This window comes from Gallus gallus, chromosome Z (assembly GCF_016699485.2).
Source record: "Gallus gallus isolate bGalGal1 chromosome Z, bGalGal1.mat.broiler.GRCg7b, whole genome shotgun sequence".
Classification (NCBI taxonomy): Eukaryota; Metazoa; Chordata; class Aves; order Galliformes; family Phasianidae; genus Gallus; species Gallus gallus.
Window position 1 is genome coordinate 28955083 of NC_052572.1, and position 14170 is coordinate 28969252.

At 40.4% G+C, this 14170-nt stretch overlaps 1 long non-coding RNA gene across 1 annotated transcript in view; it reads left to right on the top strand.

The window, feature by feature from the left end:
• LOC124417542 overlaps positions 1 to 13670 on the top strand; it is a 29478-nt gene extending 15808 nt beyond the window's left edge. Inside the window, exons 3-4 of the long non-coding RNA XR_006932493.1 lie at positions 4238 to 4326; positions 7340 to 13670. This is a non-coding gene — a long non-coding RNA (uncharacterized LOC124417542). The remainder of the gene's footprint in view (positions 1 to 4237; positions 4327 to 7339) is intronic.
• The last annotated feature ends 500 nt before the right edge of the window (positions 13671 to 14170 follow it).

Here is a 14170-nt window from a genome sequence, read left to right on the forward strand (position 1 = left end):
GATTGGTGAAACTAATCAAAGATCTATATTGATTTCATCTGCACATATTTCTTCTCTGTATGAATTATTATTGTCAGCTACAGTGCTATTAATTCTGAGCTTGCAAGCTGGGGGTGTTGTGCTCATCTAGCCTCTGATGTGTAAAGGAATTGCTATAGTTATCTGATCCTCTCTTCTAAGAAGAGTGCAAAAGAATAAGTTTAGTAAATTAAATTAGCAGTAACACATAAGTTTTTCCATTTTACATAAGATTTGTAGTAGCAATGCTTAGCACTTGACAGTTACATATAGCAATTGCTGGTAATTAAATACTACTTCATTTCCTCTACTCAGCAATATATTTAGTTTTATAATTGTGGATGAAATCTTTCACTGGAAATATGTTGGTTCTGTAATTAAAATTAATAAATACTGGGGCAGTTACTTTGTAAATTATAAATAATTCTTAGGAAACATAAGGAAAAAGGATGTGATTTATGTTATGTAGTACCAAACAAATTATTAGGTACATAGTGTGCCAGGTCAAAATTAATAGCTGCTTAGGTATTAAAGCTTCCAAAAGATGATTAGTGTCTGCGATTTAATTGTGCCACTTCTGTCTCTGTAACATTGCACCCAACCCAGCAGGGCTTTGCAAGGCATCTGTTTTTACAAATGTTGTCTTTCGGATGACAGTTTATGTCCCAACCTAGTATCTTAGCAACTTGTAGTCATTAAAGAACCTAGTTCTGCTTGAGGGATAAGTGTCATAATTATTGTTCGAGATATTTCATTTTGTCCACCCCAGACTTCCAACAGTGGCTGCTCAGAATCTCCTTGCTGCCTTATGAGGCTGCATTGGGGAGCAGCTGCTGCTCTTCATGGGGTACTGAACCAATCTTTTCTTATAAGTCTTCACTAAGATTCTCTAAAACAAGGCAGTTTGATAAATGTATCTTGCCTGACCACTTTCCAGAGAGTGAACTTCTGTTTTACGCAGCGAGAGATTCCAGTCTCTAGGAAATCGGATTCTGCTTGAGAAATTCTGAGGATGAGATTCTGCTGTGAAACCATCATAAGAACTCAGGTGACGGCTCTGAGTGCCGTAGATCAAGTTCTCTTCTGAAGGAGAGAGAATGGGTGACCTTTATCCAAATGCCTGAGTGAATTACCAGGGAGAATTTTATTTTGTAATATTAAGCTGTAACTACTAGGAGACTGGGGGATGGGACTGATCCAGTTTAACTGTCACAGCAAAAAAAAGCAAATTATCTACCTTTAGATTTGCAAAGTAATCATTTGTTAGTTTACTCTCTCGTGTTCAGTACTACCTGAAAAGATGACCATGATCTGCTTTGTCACCCTCTTCATCTTGGTACCAGCTGTCTACTTGGGAAACAGGCAAGCTTTTGACAGACTCAGCTCCCCTTCAATTTCTCATGAGTTTTATTCTTTGTTTATGATCATATCTACTGGATTTGTGCTTTGTGTTGTTGTTTTTTAAGGCAAAAATTCTGCTTTTTGTCTATACTGTGCCATACAACTAAGTGCATTGTTGGAGCTGTCTGAAAGGTTTGTCTCTTGATGTAGTGAGGACTAAAAACAGAGAATTGCCCAGATCACTCTATTTGTAATGTAGAAGAAAAGTCACTGAGCAGTCAACCTGTATGCTGCACAGTATGTACAGAGGACTGGTTACTGATGCAAACTTAACTGCTAGTTTAGAAGCAATGTGGACATGAACTCCTGGAAATGTTGCATCGCACAACAAAACAGACAGATCTTTCTCTGTGCTGTACATTGATAAATAATGTAGACATACTGTGGGAAAAGGGCAAAGTTTTTATCTAAAACTGTTAAACCTTGTATGTCTACTCTGAGGTTCACATTTTGGGATGAATAATGCATGCATTTATTTTATGTGTATGTATTTGTATGTTATATTCCCTTAATAAGACTGGGTCATGAAAGAAAAAGAGATATTCTTCCCATGAAAAATTATTTAAACAACTCAGAAATAGAAGGTTTTGGGGAACACTGGAAGTAGTAGGAAAAAGGAAATGAGGAAGTTTCATGAGAAGCTGAGAACCTGTACATCAAACAGAGAGAATCTAGTCAGACTGCAGGAGAGGTAGGGCATACCTCTGCGTTGACATGTAATATTGCTCAATTTGAAATAGCAGAGCTGGAAAGAGCAACTGTTTTTTCTGTCTCTTGTAACCTTTATCATAAAGTTAAATTTCTGGTTTTTATTCAAATACATCATTGTTTCTTTTGGCCTTGAAGTCCTCTGTCCTCTCAGGAAACTCACTTATGGTGGGGCATTATCTGCCTTGAAGGTCTGAAGAGACCTCAGTACAGCCTTCTAGAAAGGTAGATTAGCACTTTAAAGATATGGTGTTATTTTTTGCTGTAGATGTTGTTTTGCAGTCAATTTATTGATTCGTAAAGCTGAGAATTGATGGTGTGTTACAGGATTAATCTGTTGTGTGTTTGCTCTTTTGTGGACACATAATTTACCAAGTCTGAACATTTTTTTGCTGAAAAGGACCTGGAAAAAAAGGTAGTAGACATAAATGCAAACTGTTCTTAAATTTTAAAAACAAGATTCATAAATCTATAGAAATTACAGTAATTACTGGTGCAATAGCAAATGAATAATATAATTTAATTTGTGGCTTGGTGTGGCAACTCTGGCAAGATGGCTATTTTGCTGTGTACCTCTTCTTGACCTTCTTCACTTGTTCTTCCATTCCTTACATTTATGGTCAGCCACTGGTGCACGTTAGCTATCTTGGCTGTGTCGAGCTTGTGGAAAGGAAGAAATGAAGCAACCCAAAGTGGCATCAGTCCAAACTATCTGCAGTTTGGCTCTTCACCAGACAAATCAGCATGCAAATAATACCCCTTTACTTTTGCCAGACCAGACTATTAAAAAAATCAAAACATCTTGTCTTTATTTTAAATTTTAAAGAGGCAAATTAATTTTATTAGTTAAACAACTTTAAGGTTGGAAGGAAGCAGGGCTTTACCTTGGCTCCAGGACTGTTCCCTCATGCGTTGCAATATGAAGTCTAAGTCTTGCTACCAACTTGTCCCTAACCTCCACTCAAAGCTAAAGTAATAAAGCAAACTTATCATTTGAAATTTAGTGACATGACTCCAAAGAATTGAAGAGGGAGAGCAGAAGGAACAAGAGCAGCTGCTTCTGCCTTATGAGATTGTTCTCAAGAGGAAGCTTTTTCTGCAGTGAGCTGCATGCTGGAACAGATGCAAACTGTAGCAAGGGCATTAGTAGTTATTATAATAGGGACAGGGTTGGAAATTTTGTTGGGACCCAGCTTTCAATATAATAATTGCATCTTTTATTCCCAAAGTCCTCAGATACTTGGAAGCCTCTAATCTAGGAGGGGATTAGTGAACTCAGCTTCATTAACTTTAGGCAAATGTCACTTTTGTTTTCTTTCTTTCTTTGGTAATACTGATGCAATTATTATAAACATTCAGCAATACCTATATGCACTGTGTGTGTTATTCAGAAGTGTCCCATCCAACTCCTTTCAAAGTGGCTCAAGAATTGGAGCCACAATAACAACTGTAATTTTGTACTTTACTTGAAACAAGCTCCATTTCAGAGTTTGCTACTGTCTTGATACTGTAGCTGTTGTGCTCTTGAGATCTTTACAAGGATCTGTATTACACAGCCAGTATATTCTGCAAATAGAACATGACCATTCTATTGTCATGCTTATGCTATTTACTGTCTTTCCTATCATAAATTAGATAGTAAATCCTCCAACTTAAATTAAAGCTTTTGTCTCCTTTACGCTTCACATTTTATCCCTTTTATCCCTTCCTCATGATAGTATTATGGGGAAAGAAAGAAAGAAAGAAAGAAAGAAAGAAAGAAAGAAAGAAAGAAAGAAACAAAGAAAGAAAGAAAGAAAGAAAGAAAGAAAGAAAGAAAGAAAGAAAGAAAGAAAGAAGGAAAGAAAGAAAGAAAGAAAGAAAGAAAGAAAGAAAGAAAGAAAGAAAGAAAGAAAGAAAGAAAGAAGGAAAGAAAGAAAGAAAGAAAGAAAGAAAGAAAGAAAGAAAGAAAGAAAGAAAGAAAGAAAGAAAGAAAGAAAGAAATGAACATTCCATAAACTTCCACTGTATCTTTTATTATACATATTTTTTTAAGATTAAATTAAAATTTTGTTATTTTATTTTTTAATTATTTTTTATTATTCTTAATTTTGATTTTTTATTTCGTAAGCTTCTTTCAGGTAACACCGTGTTTCAATGCAGAACTCCATGTAACATGGGAATCTGGAAGACTGGATTCTATTCCTATTATTCAGCTTTGTAAGTAACCTTTGCCACAATAACCATGCTACCTTACACAAAAGCATCTGCTAATTTGGGATACAACAGTTGAAAGTTTCCAACCTGGTGCATTTGCAACATGACTTTGTTTTTGATGAGCACCTGCAGCTACTAGCCATTCTATCTGAAGCTGCAGATGATTGGAGCCTTTGTACAATTGGATCCCTTGTTTTTTTCAGAACACCCACATGAGCCAACTCTTAAAATTTTGGCTTAAACTCTCTACATACCCATTTCCCAAATCTAAAATTAGGATAATGATCTCTATCTTTTGTAAATAGCTTTAGCTGTGCAGCTGAGACATACTATATAAATGCTAAATAATTCCATTATTATAGGTGTGGAGTCAAACAGTTCTCCATACTTTCCAACTGCTTTTGTTGCTATATTGTACTAGCAGATTATCATCTTTCTGGACAGCTGGTAGGTCTTTGTTGAATTCTCCTTTTTATATATTTATATATTTTTAATGCATTCTACTGAGCACACACAGCCCAAGTTATGTCATTCCTTTCTCTATCCGTGTTTCGCTCCAATTTATAGGAGGGAGAGGAGGTTCTTTGAAATGTGTATGCCCAGCGTGAGATTAAGAAACAACGGTTCAAATGTTGGTCCGACCAGTTTATTACAAATGTTAATAACGGAGATGAAGAAAGGGGAGGATGGACACTATTATGGATTGGGGTGATGGGGAAGGGAAGGCGAGAAATAGAAAAGATAGAAAGAAGCAAAAATTGCATAAAGCGGGGATAGTCACCACCAGGATCCAGCAGTAGTCCCGTTGCATGCTGTTCCGATGGTCCGAGGCTGAAGGGCAGTAGCAGCGAGGCCTGTCTTGGGCAACGAGAGGATGCAGGTACCGGGTGGGTCCAAGAAGAAGCCGCAGAGTAAGTCTGGGAGGAAGCAGCAGGTCTCAGGTAGCAGGCCCAGGGAAGTCTGTCAGCCTGCAGGCCTTTCGTAGTGAGAGATCTGATAGCAGAAAACCTTGCATCCATCAGCATGCAGGACTTTCATAGTGAAGGATCTGATGGCAGACACCTTGCGTCCGTCATGGTGAGGGATCTGATGGCAGAAACCTTTCCACATGGTTGTTGGACCCTCTTTTATCCTCCTTCTTTCCTGCCTATGTGACATCCCTGGGTGCTTGAGCAAGAGTCATGTGCCTACCTCCTGAGATGGCCATCTTCCTCGAGATAAGTCCACACAAAAGACCGTTTCCCGGCCATTATCAGCAGCTTATCCCTCTCCCGTTGCCCCTGGCCTTGTCCATCTGTGCTCCTTAAAGGATTTCACAACCCTTAGCCAGGACCTGTCCATCAGTGTCCTCCAGACAGAAGATTTCTCTACCTTTGCCCAGGACTTGCCTGGACTTGTTCCTCAGCAAACTTTGAGTCAATTATATAAAAGAATAATCTCTTACAACCCAGTATGCCACTGGCTCTCCCTTTGGATCTCAGAGGAATAATCCTTGTTTGTCACTGTTACCGTTACAACCCATCATTTGAGATCTGTGCAGGGATAACTTACGATTAGATATGGCTCATGCTTCTGATTAGAATGCCTGCCATTTTTCAAGATGAAGGAGAGTGTTTTGGGAAAAAGACAAACAGATGATCAGCTGCCACAAGAAGAATTAACCTGGTCTTTGAGTGTCAAGAAGAGAGGCAGAGTGGTAGAAAATGAGATCTTCCCTCAGATTTTTGAACCCAGACAGACTTCACTTAAAATATTAGTTGCTTTCTTTTCCTAAGAGTTCATTGATTCTGAATAGAATTTTTCAGTCATAGTTTAAATTATCTGCCACTCTTTCCCTTTTCCTGGTTCTTTATTCTGGTATTATCCCTGGAGTTGTGTATCCCCTTTGTCTTCCAGACAGAGGCAATTACATACTGACACTACGTCAGCATGAAGCTCAGTTCAGTAAGCAGCCTCTAGTAACTGGGTAGATATCAACCCTCCATGAATGCTGACTGTTTCAAGGACTGCTGTTGACTCTGTATTGGAGGAAGATTTGCTTTACCATTTTGCAATATAGACATGCTTTCCAAACAGCTTATATGGCTTACCATTATTTTGTATTGTTTTTACCTTCTTAGTAATAAAATAGCAAAGCATAAAATGATGCTCATAGAAATTAGCCCACTGTATTTCTGACAGTTTTCATTTTGAAAATATGCAAATCTGGATTAGAGTGGCTATATTTGTGTAAGAGTTGTGGTAAAACTCTACTTCAGTAGATCCTGGTTCAAGTCTTCGTGCAACTGGTTAGACTGTTCTGACTGAGAGGATCTTACCAATGCTTAGAAGTATCTGAGGGGTGGGTGTCAAGAGGATGGGGCCAGCCTCTTTGCAGTGGTGCTCAGCAATAGGACTGGAAGCATCGGGCACAAACTGGAACACAGGAACAGGCTGTCCACAGAGGTTGTGGAACCTCCTTCTCTGGAAGTACTCAGAACCTGCCAGGATGCTTTCCTGTACAACCTACTGTTGGGAACCTGCTTTAGCAAGGTCTTGGACTTGATAATCCAGAGGTCCCTTTCAACCCCTAAAATTCTGTGATTTTGTGATTCTATGACTATCTTGATTCTTATGTTAACGTTTATGTGTTAATTAACTGGAGTTGAGCACTCAGAACAGGTAATAATACAAACTTACAAAAATACAAACTTTACAATATACAAAATGCACACTTGAAACATGGAATAGCATAATTTACAGGAGGAAACCTGTAAGTTTTGCATCAATGAATGAAGAAAAACCTTTTAGATTTATTTTATGAATATCTGGCTTTGGCTTCATACTGTTTCATCTACATGTCATGTGATTATATAACCTCCCTGGAACATTTACTTGGGGTTTCCTGATAAGAAACCAAAGTCTTTTAAATAATCACTATCAACTAGACTCAGGAAAGGGGGTTGGAACTGGATGATCTTTAAGAGCCTTTCCAACACAGGCTATGATAAGATTCTGTTTATGATTCTCTATACAGTGGAGAACTGCTGACACCACACATACTGAAATGAGCACCAACACGATGCTACCAGGACACATCACGTATTTGCCTGGATGTTCCCCCGTTGACAGGAAAATCACCTGAACATGTAAGGGGTTTAACTCTTCCTCTGACTAAGGTGAGAAAGTCCAATCCATGTCCTGTGAGCAGCATGCAGCTCAGTCCAGTCTGTCCTGAGGCTGTCCCTTACTCCATGCCATCATGGTGGTCGCTCTGCCCTGCTGAGTGCAGTCAGTAATTCCAAGCTCATGGCTTCCTGATAGGTAACCCTGGCAGCACTGCTCTCACTATTTGCATATTTTATTATACCTTTTACCATTTTTAAATTATTTTGGACCCTTATTGTACCATCCTTTCTCTCCTCACTTTCCTTCCAAGTAAACAGTTCATTCCAGTCCCTAATTAATTTTCAAATTTGGTCTCAGTTTAGCAAATTCTGTATCTAAATTTAACATTCTAATACTGTTATCCAAGCAATCTTTGTTGCATATGCTATTACTGGTACACTGGTACAGTTGGTCTTTCAGGATGGTACCCTCTAGATGCTCCCCAGTGTTCTCGAATTGTCTGTGGGGTTTGGCTGTTTGTGACACAATTTCCTGTTTACCATCTCTGAGACTTGCATGGTAGTTACTTGTGATGTTCATCAGTATCTTATGTCAAGTCTTAGATGTTTTGGTGTCCTTTTCACTTAGAGGCATCTCATTTGCCTGCAGCTCTAACATGTTCTACTAACAATTCATAAATATATATAGCAGTAGTGATGGTCAGGAAGCTATCATTATAGAGACAATTTATGCTGGATTCAAAAATATCTTTGTGGTCATTCAATCAGCTTTAAATCTACCTCACTCTCTACTAATACAGCTTCGACTGCTTCTGATGGTGGTATTATGGGAGATAGTCAAAGCCTTTAATGAAGCCTAGGAATACATCTACTGCTCTCCCCACACCTATCAAGTTGATCATTTCATCACTGAAGCTTGTCAGATTGATCACTGATAACTTCCTCTTGGTGATTCCACACTGAATACTACTGATGATTTTTAATCCTTCATGTGACTGGAAATGGTTTTAGGATTAGCTTTTCAATCACTTTCTCAGGGATTGAGATTAAGCTGACTCACCTGCAGTTCCCTGGGTCCTCCTTCCTGTTCTGCTTGAAAATGGAAGTAGCATTTTATTTCCTGCAGTCTTCAGACACTGCATCCAGTTGCCACAATCAAGCAAAGATTGTGGAGTGGCCTTGTAATCACATCTGTCAGCTCTCTCAGCATTCATAGGTCAATTCAATTAGATCACATGCTAAAGACTGAGGCAAAGAAGATATTCAGTACCTGAGAATTCTCACTGTTCCAGGTAACAAAGTCTCCTTTTTCCTTCAGAAGTGGGTCTACATTTTCCCCTGTCTTCCTTTCGTTGCACACAGTTGTAGAAGCCCTTCTTGTTTTCTTTAATATCCTTGGCAATTTTTCCTAGAGTTTTACTTTCCTAACTTAATCCATGGCTGCTCAATGTGTCTGTAATCTCCCTGGGTTACCTTTCCTTTCCACACACTCTGATAGTTTTCCTCTTATGTTTGACTTTGGCCAGAAACTCCTTTTTTATCCATGCACAGAATCATAGAATATCCCAAGTTGAAAGGCACCCATAAGGATCGTCACAGTCCAACTTTGATCTTCACATAGGACCACCCAAAAATCAGGCCATATGGACTGCGGGTATTGTCCAGATGCTTCATGAACTCTGGTAAGCTCGGTGCCACGATGTCTCACTCTGATAATCAGAGCGAGAGGATCTGATATCTTTGATAAATGTATACCTGACATGAGATTAAGAAACAATGGCTAAATGTTGGTCTGACCTGTTTATTACAAATCTAGTTACTAAGGGAGATGGGGAAGGGAAGGCAGCAACAATTACGAATTGCGGTGATGGGGAAGGGAAAGCGGGTGATAGGAAAGATAGAAGAGGAGCAAGAATTACGTAAAGCAGGGTTAATCACCACCATGATCCAGCAGTGTCCTCTTGCATGCCATTCCAATAGTCCAAAGTCCATACAGGAGCAAAAGCACAGGGGAGAGAAGCAGCAGAGTGGCTGGCCTTAAACAGCAAGCAGATACAGTGACAGCAACTCCAAGAGAAAGAGGTAGGTCTCAGGTAGCAGGCCCAGGAGAGTCTGTCAGCAGGCAGATATCGCGTCATGAAGCATCTGATATCAGACACCTACCCTCTTGGTTGTAGATCCCTTTTATATCCTTCTTCTGCCCATGTGGCATTCCTGCGCACTTAGGTAAGAGTCATATGCTGCACCCCTCACCATGCAGCTCCAGCTTTGACCAGGACTTGACTGGACTTGTCCATCTGTGTTTCTCAGGAAGTTTTGATGCAAAAGTGCATAAAGAATAATCTCTTACACATGACCACTTCCCCAGGGAGCTAGTTCCCATGACTGACCATCGGCTTGGTGAAGAACCTCTTCCTGGTACCCAACCTGAACTTCCATTGTCACAGCTTCATTCTTTTCCCTTGGATCCTATAACTGGTCACCAGAGAATCAGCACCTGCCCCTCCACTCCCCTCATGAGGAAGCTGTAGGCCGCCACAAGGCGTCCCCTCAGTTTCCTCTTCTCTAGGCTGAACAAACCAAGGGACCTCAAGTGCTCATCATGTGCCTTCCCCCCGAGACTCCTCCTCATATTTGTAGCCCTTCTTTGGATGCTCTCCAGTAGTTTTATATCCTCCTGAAATGGTGATGCCCAAAACTACAAATAGTATTCATTGTGAGGCTGTACCAGAGTGCAGAGTACAATACAGAGGGACAATCCTTTCTAATCTTTTGCTATCAAACCGAACTCCTAGATCCCTATCATATGTATGCCTATATATATCCAGGATTGCCCAGTTACAGGAGAAGAATCCAGTACTTGCTCTTACTAAACTAAAAGCAGTTGGTGATTGCTTAGATTTCTGGTTTGTTTAAATCTTTCTGCAAGATGTCTCTATCCTTGAGGGAATCAAAGCTCCTCTTAGTATTACCTGCAAACTTACTTAGTATGCATTCAAGTCCTACATCCAGGTAATTTATTAGAAAAACCCACAAACAAATGAACAAAAAACCCCCAAACCATTAAAGAGAACTAGGCCAGAATGGAGCCCAGGGCATGTGAATATGGTGTTGCCCTCCTTTGTCTGCAGAGGGCCATATCTGCTTGCTTTTCCTGGTTAGGTGTCCTGTAGCAGACTCTCACTATAATGTCCTCTCTTTAATCCTAGCCCATAAACTATCCTTATACAAGCTCAGACAGAGCTACATATTGTCTAGCTTCTGTTTTTGACAATGAAGTTGATACCCCCTTCTTGTTTCCCATCTTGTTCTTCCTAAAGGGCTTACATCCTGCCATTGCAGTGCTCAAATCATGGAAGCCATCCGTTTTGGTCTCCATGTTTACAAGAAGATCAGAACTCTGCAAGTGTATGCACATCTCTAACTCATCATTTTTATTCCCCATGCTGCCTGTGTTGGTGTACAGGCACTTAAGCACATTGTGATCCTTGAAAGTATTTGGGAGAATTTTCTCTAATGGTGCCTTGTAGGCATTTGCTTGCTAACCTGCAACTTCTAAAGGTGACCCTGCTCAAGTCCCATACAGTTTATCTTGTGTTCCCTCTCTATCACATCACTTCATGCCCCTTGTGTAGTAGTCCTGTGTGTCACTCCTTCACAGGGCTGCTGGCTACCCTCTTCCTACTCCTTCCTATTTTAAAGCCCTTCATTTGAGTTCAGCCATTGTAATATATTTACCCATCTTAGAAAACTACATCCTGTCTCTCCCAGGCAGACACTGATCCTCAAACAGGGTCCCATAGTCGTACATCCCAGACCCTTGCTGCTGTCATCAGTTCTGCAATTACTTACCTTTCATGTTGGCACTCTCCTCCTCACATCCTTTCCCCTCAACAGCAGAATTGAGAAGATCACCACCGTTGTTTTATTTGATCTTCTTAAAAAAGTATTGCTGGACCTGGTGCTCACCAAAGTAGAGGAGATTGTTAAAGACATTAAGATCTGAGGCAGCCTGGGCTGTGGCAGTCATGCCCTGATTGAGTCTGTGGTCCTGAGGAATGAGGGCCTGGCAAAGAGTGATAGTCAGTTCAGTCTTAACTATAAATAAAAATAGTTCAGGCTATTTAAGGAATTGTTGGATGAGATCTCCTGGGGTGTTGTCCTTAGAGAGAAAGTTGTGGAGCAAAGCTGGCTACTCTTTAAGGATGCCCTTCTGAGAGTGCAAAAGCTCTCCATCCCTCAGAATAAGAAAGCAGAAAAAGGAGGCAGGAAGCCAGCATGGCTTAACGAGTACCTACTGGTCAAACTAAAAGAAAAGAAGGGCATGTACAAGCAGTGGAAACAAGGATGGGTCACCTGGGAAGAATACAGGAATGCTGTCTGGACATGTGAAGATGGGATTAGAAAAGCCATGGCACATATGAAACTGAACTTAGTGAGGTATGTTAAAAACAACAAGAAGGGTTTCCATAGGTACATTGTTCAGAAGAGACAGGCCAAAGAGAGAGTATCTCCTCTGATAAATGAGAAGGGAGAATTGGCTACAACAGACATGGAGAAGGCTGAGTTCTTTGCCTCAGTCTTCACTGGCAATCAGGATTCTCATATTTCTCACATCTCTAAATCTCACATCTCTGAACATCTTGGTGAGAAACTGTTAGAGCAAATTCCCCTCACTGTAAGGGCAGAGCAAGTCTAAGATCGCCTCATGACACTGAATGTGTACGGGTCTATGTAGCCAGAGGACACATATCCCAGGGTCCTAAGGTAAATGGCTGATGTGGTTGCCAAGCCACTCTCCATCATATTTGAAAAGTCCTGTCCTGCCATCCATTGCAGCATTCCAGTCATGGGAGTGATCCCAACATGTTTCCGGAATGGCAACTAGGTCATAGACTGCCTGCCGCACAATGGCTTCCAACTCTTCTTGTTTGTTGCCCATGCTCCGTGCAGTGCTGTACACACACTTCAGCTCAGCCCCTCACCTCACCCCTAATCCCATTATTGTTCCCCTAGGGTCATCTCTAGCAGTTCTCATTTTATCCCCTTTCATCTTCATATCTAGTTTAAAGTCCTCTTGACAAGTCCTGCCAATTCCTGGGCAAGGATCTGTTTCCCCCTTTGAGACAGACGATACCCATCGGCAAACCTCAGGTCAAGTGCTGAGTAGACCGCCCAATGATGAAAGAACCCAAAATTCTTGCATTTGCATCAGCCTCTCAGCCATGTAAATTGCCGCTGATCTCCATAGCAATGACTGTTTCACATGTGAGGAGGCTGTTTAAACTATACCACAGTTGTGCCAATTCCACCCCTGCTGGCTCAGCAGCCCACCCACAAGCTGCCAGCCCCCTGGCACTGGTACAGTGATTTTTTTTTTTTTTTTTTATTTCAATTGTAAGTTTTGTACTGAGAGGGTGGTGAGGTGCTGGAACAGGTTTCCTAGAGAGGTTGTGTTTGCCCCATCCCTGGAGGTGTTTAAGGCCTGGTTGGATAGGGCCCTAGGCACCCTGATCTAGTACTTGATGTAGCAGTTGGAAACGCTGCCTATGGCAGATGTGTTGGAACCCAATGATCCTTGAAGTCCTTTCCATTCCAAGTAATTCTATTGTTCTATGAGAATTATATTCTAGCTTTTGTGGAATTTCTCATATGGCTGTTTGGGATTAAAATATAAAGTATGTCTCTATAAAGCTATCATTTACGTTTTACATCAGTTTATTCCCAAATATTAAGAATTCATTCATACCTGCTTGCTTGTATGAAATTTCCTTATAAATATGTGCAAATGAATTTAAAGATCACAGGAAGGGATGTTTGTGAGATTCTTCTTTAATATGAGTTAATAAAGTGCAATCGTTTATCTCTCCTTTTCAGTGCCATTCAGATTTGACCTCTATAGTTGCTAATTTTCTGTTGACAAGAGGATGTCATTTCTGCCAGTGGGATGTGTTTTATGACATGCACAAATAACAAACTCAGCTCCAATTATATGACCTGAGTCGAAAATACAGCAATTGGTCTTTAGAATTCAGAACCTTGTGCCCCAGCAAATCCTCCAGTCTGAAAAATCTGATTAAAGTTATGTTCTCATGCAAAAATCATTATTCAGTTATTACATTAGAATGTAAAGGACAGAGAAAGACTGTTTCTCTTTATTTTTGACTCATTTGACTTCTCCTCTTCTCTTCTCTTCTCTTCTCTTCTCTTCTCTTCTCTTCTCTTCTCTTCTCTTCTCTTCTCTTCTCTTCTCTTCTCTTCTCTTCTCTTCTCTTCTCTTCTCTTCTCTTCTCTTCTCTTCTCTTCTCTTCTCTTCTCTTCTCTTCTCTTCTCTTCTCTTCTCTTCTCTTCTCTTCTCTTCTCTTCTCTTCTCTTCTCTTCTCTTCTCTTCTCTTCTCTTCTCTTCTCTTCTCTTCTCTTCTCTTCTCTTCTCTTCTCTTCTCTTCTCTTCTCTTCTCTTCTCTTCTCTTCTCTTCTCTTCTCTTCTCTTCTCTTCCCTTCTCTTCTCTTCCCTTCTCTTCTCTTCCCTTCTCTTCTCTTCCCTTCTCTTCTCTTCCCTTCTCTTCTCTTCTCTTCTCTTCTCTTCTCTTCTCTTCTCTTCTCTTCTCTTCTCTTCTCTTCTCTTCTCTTCTCTTCTCTTCTCTTCTCTTCTCTTCTCTTCTCTTCTCTTCTCTTCTCTTCTCTTCTCTTCTCTTCTCTTCTCTTCTCTTCTCTTCTCTTCTCTTCTCTTCTCTTCTCTT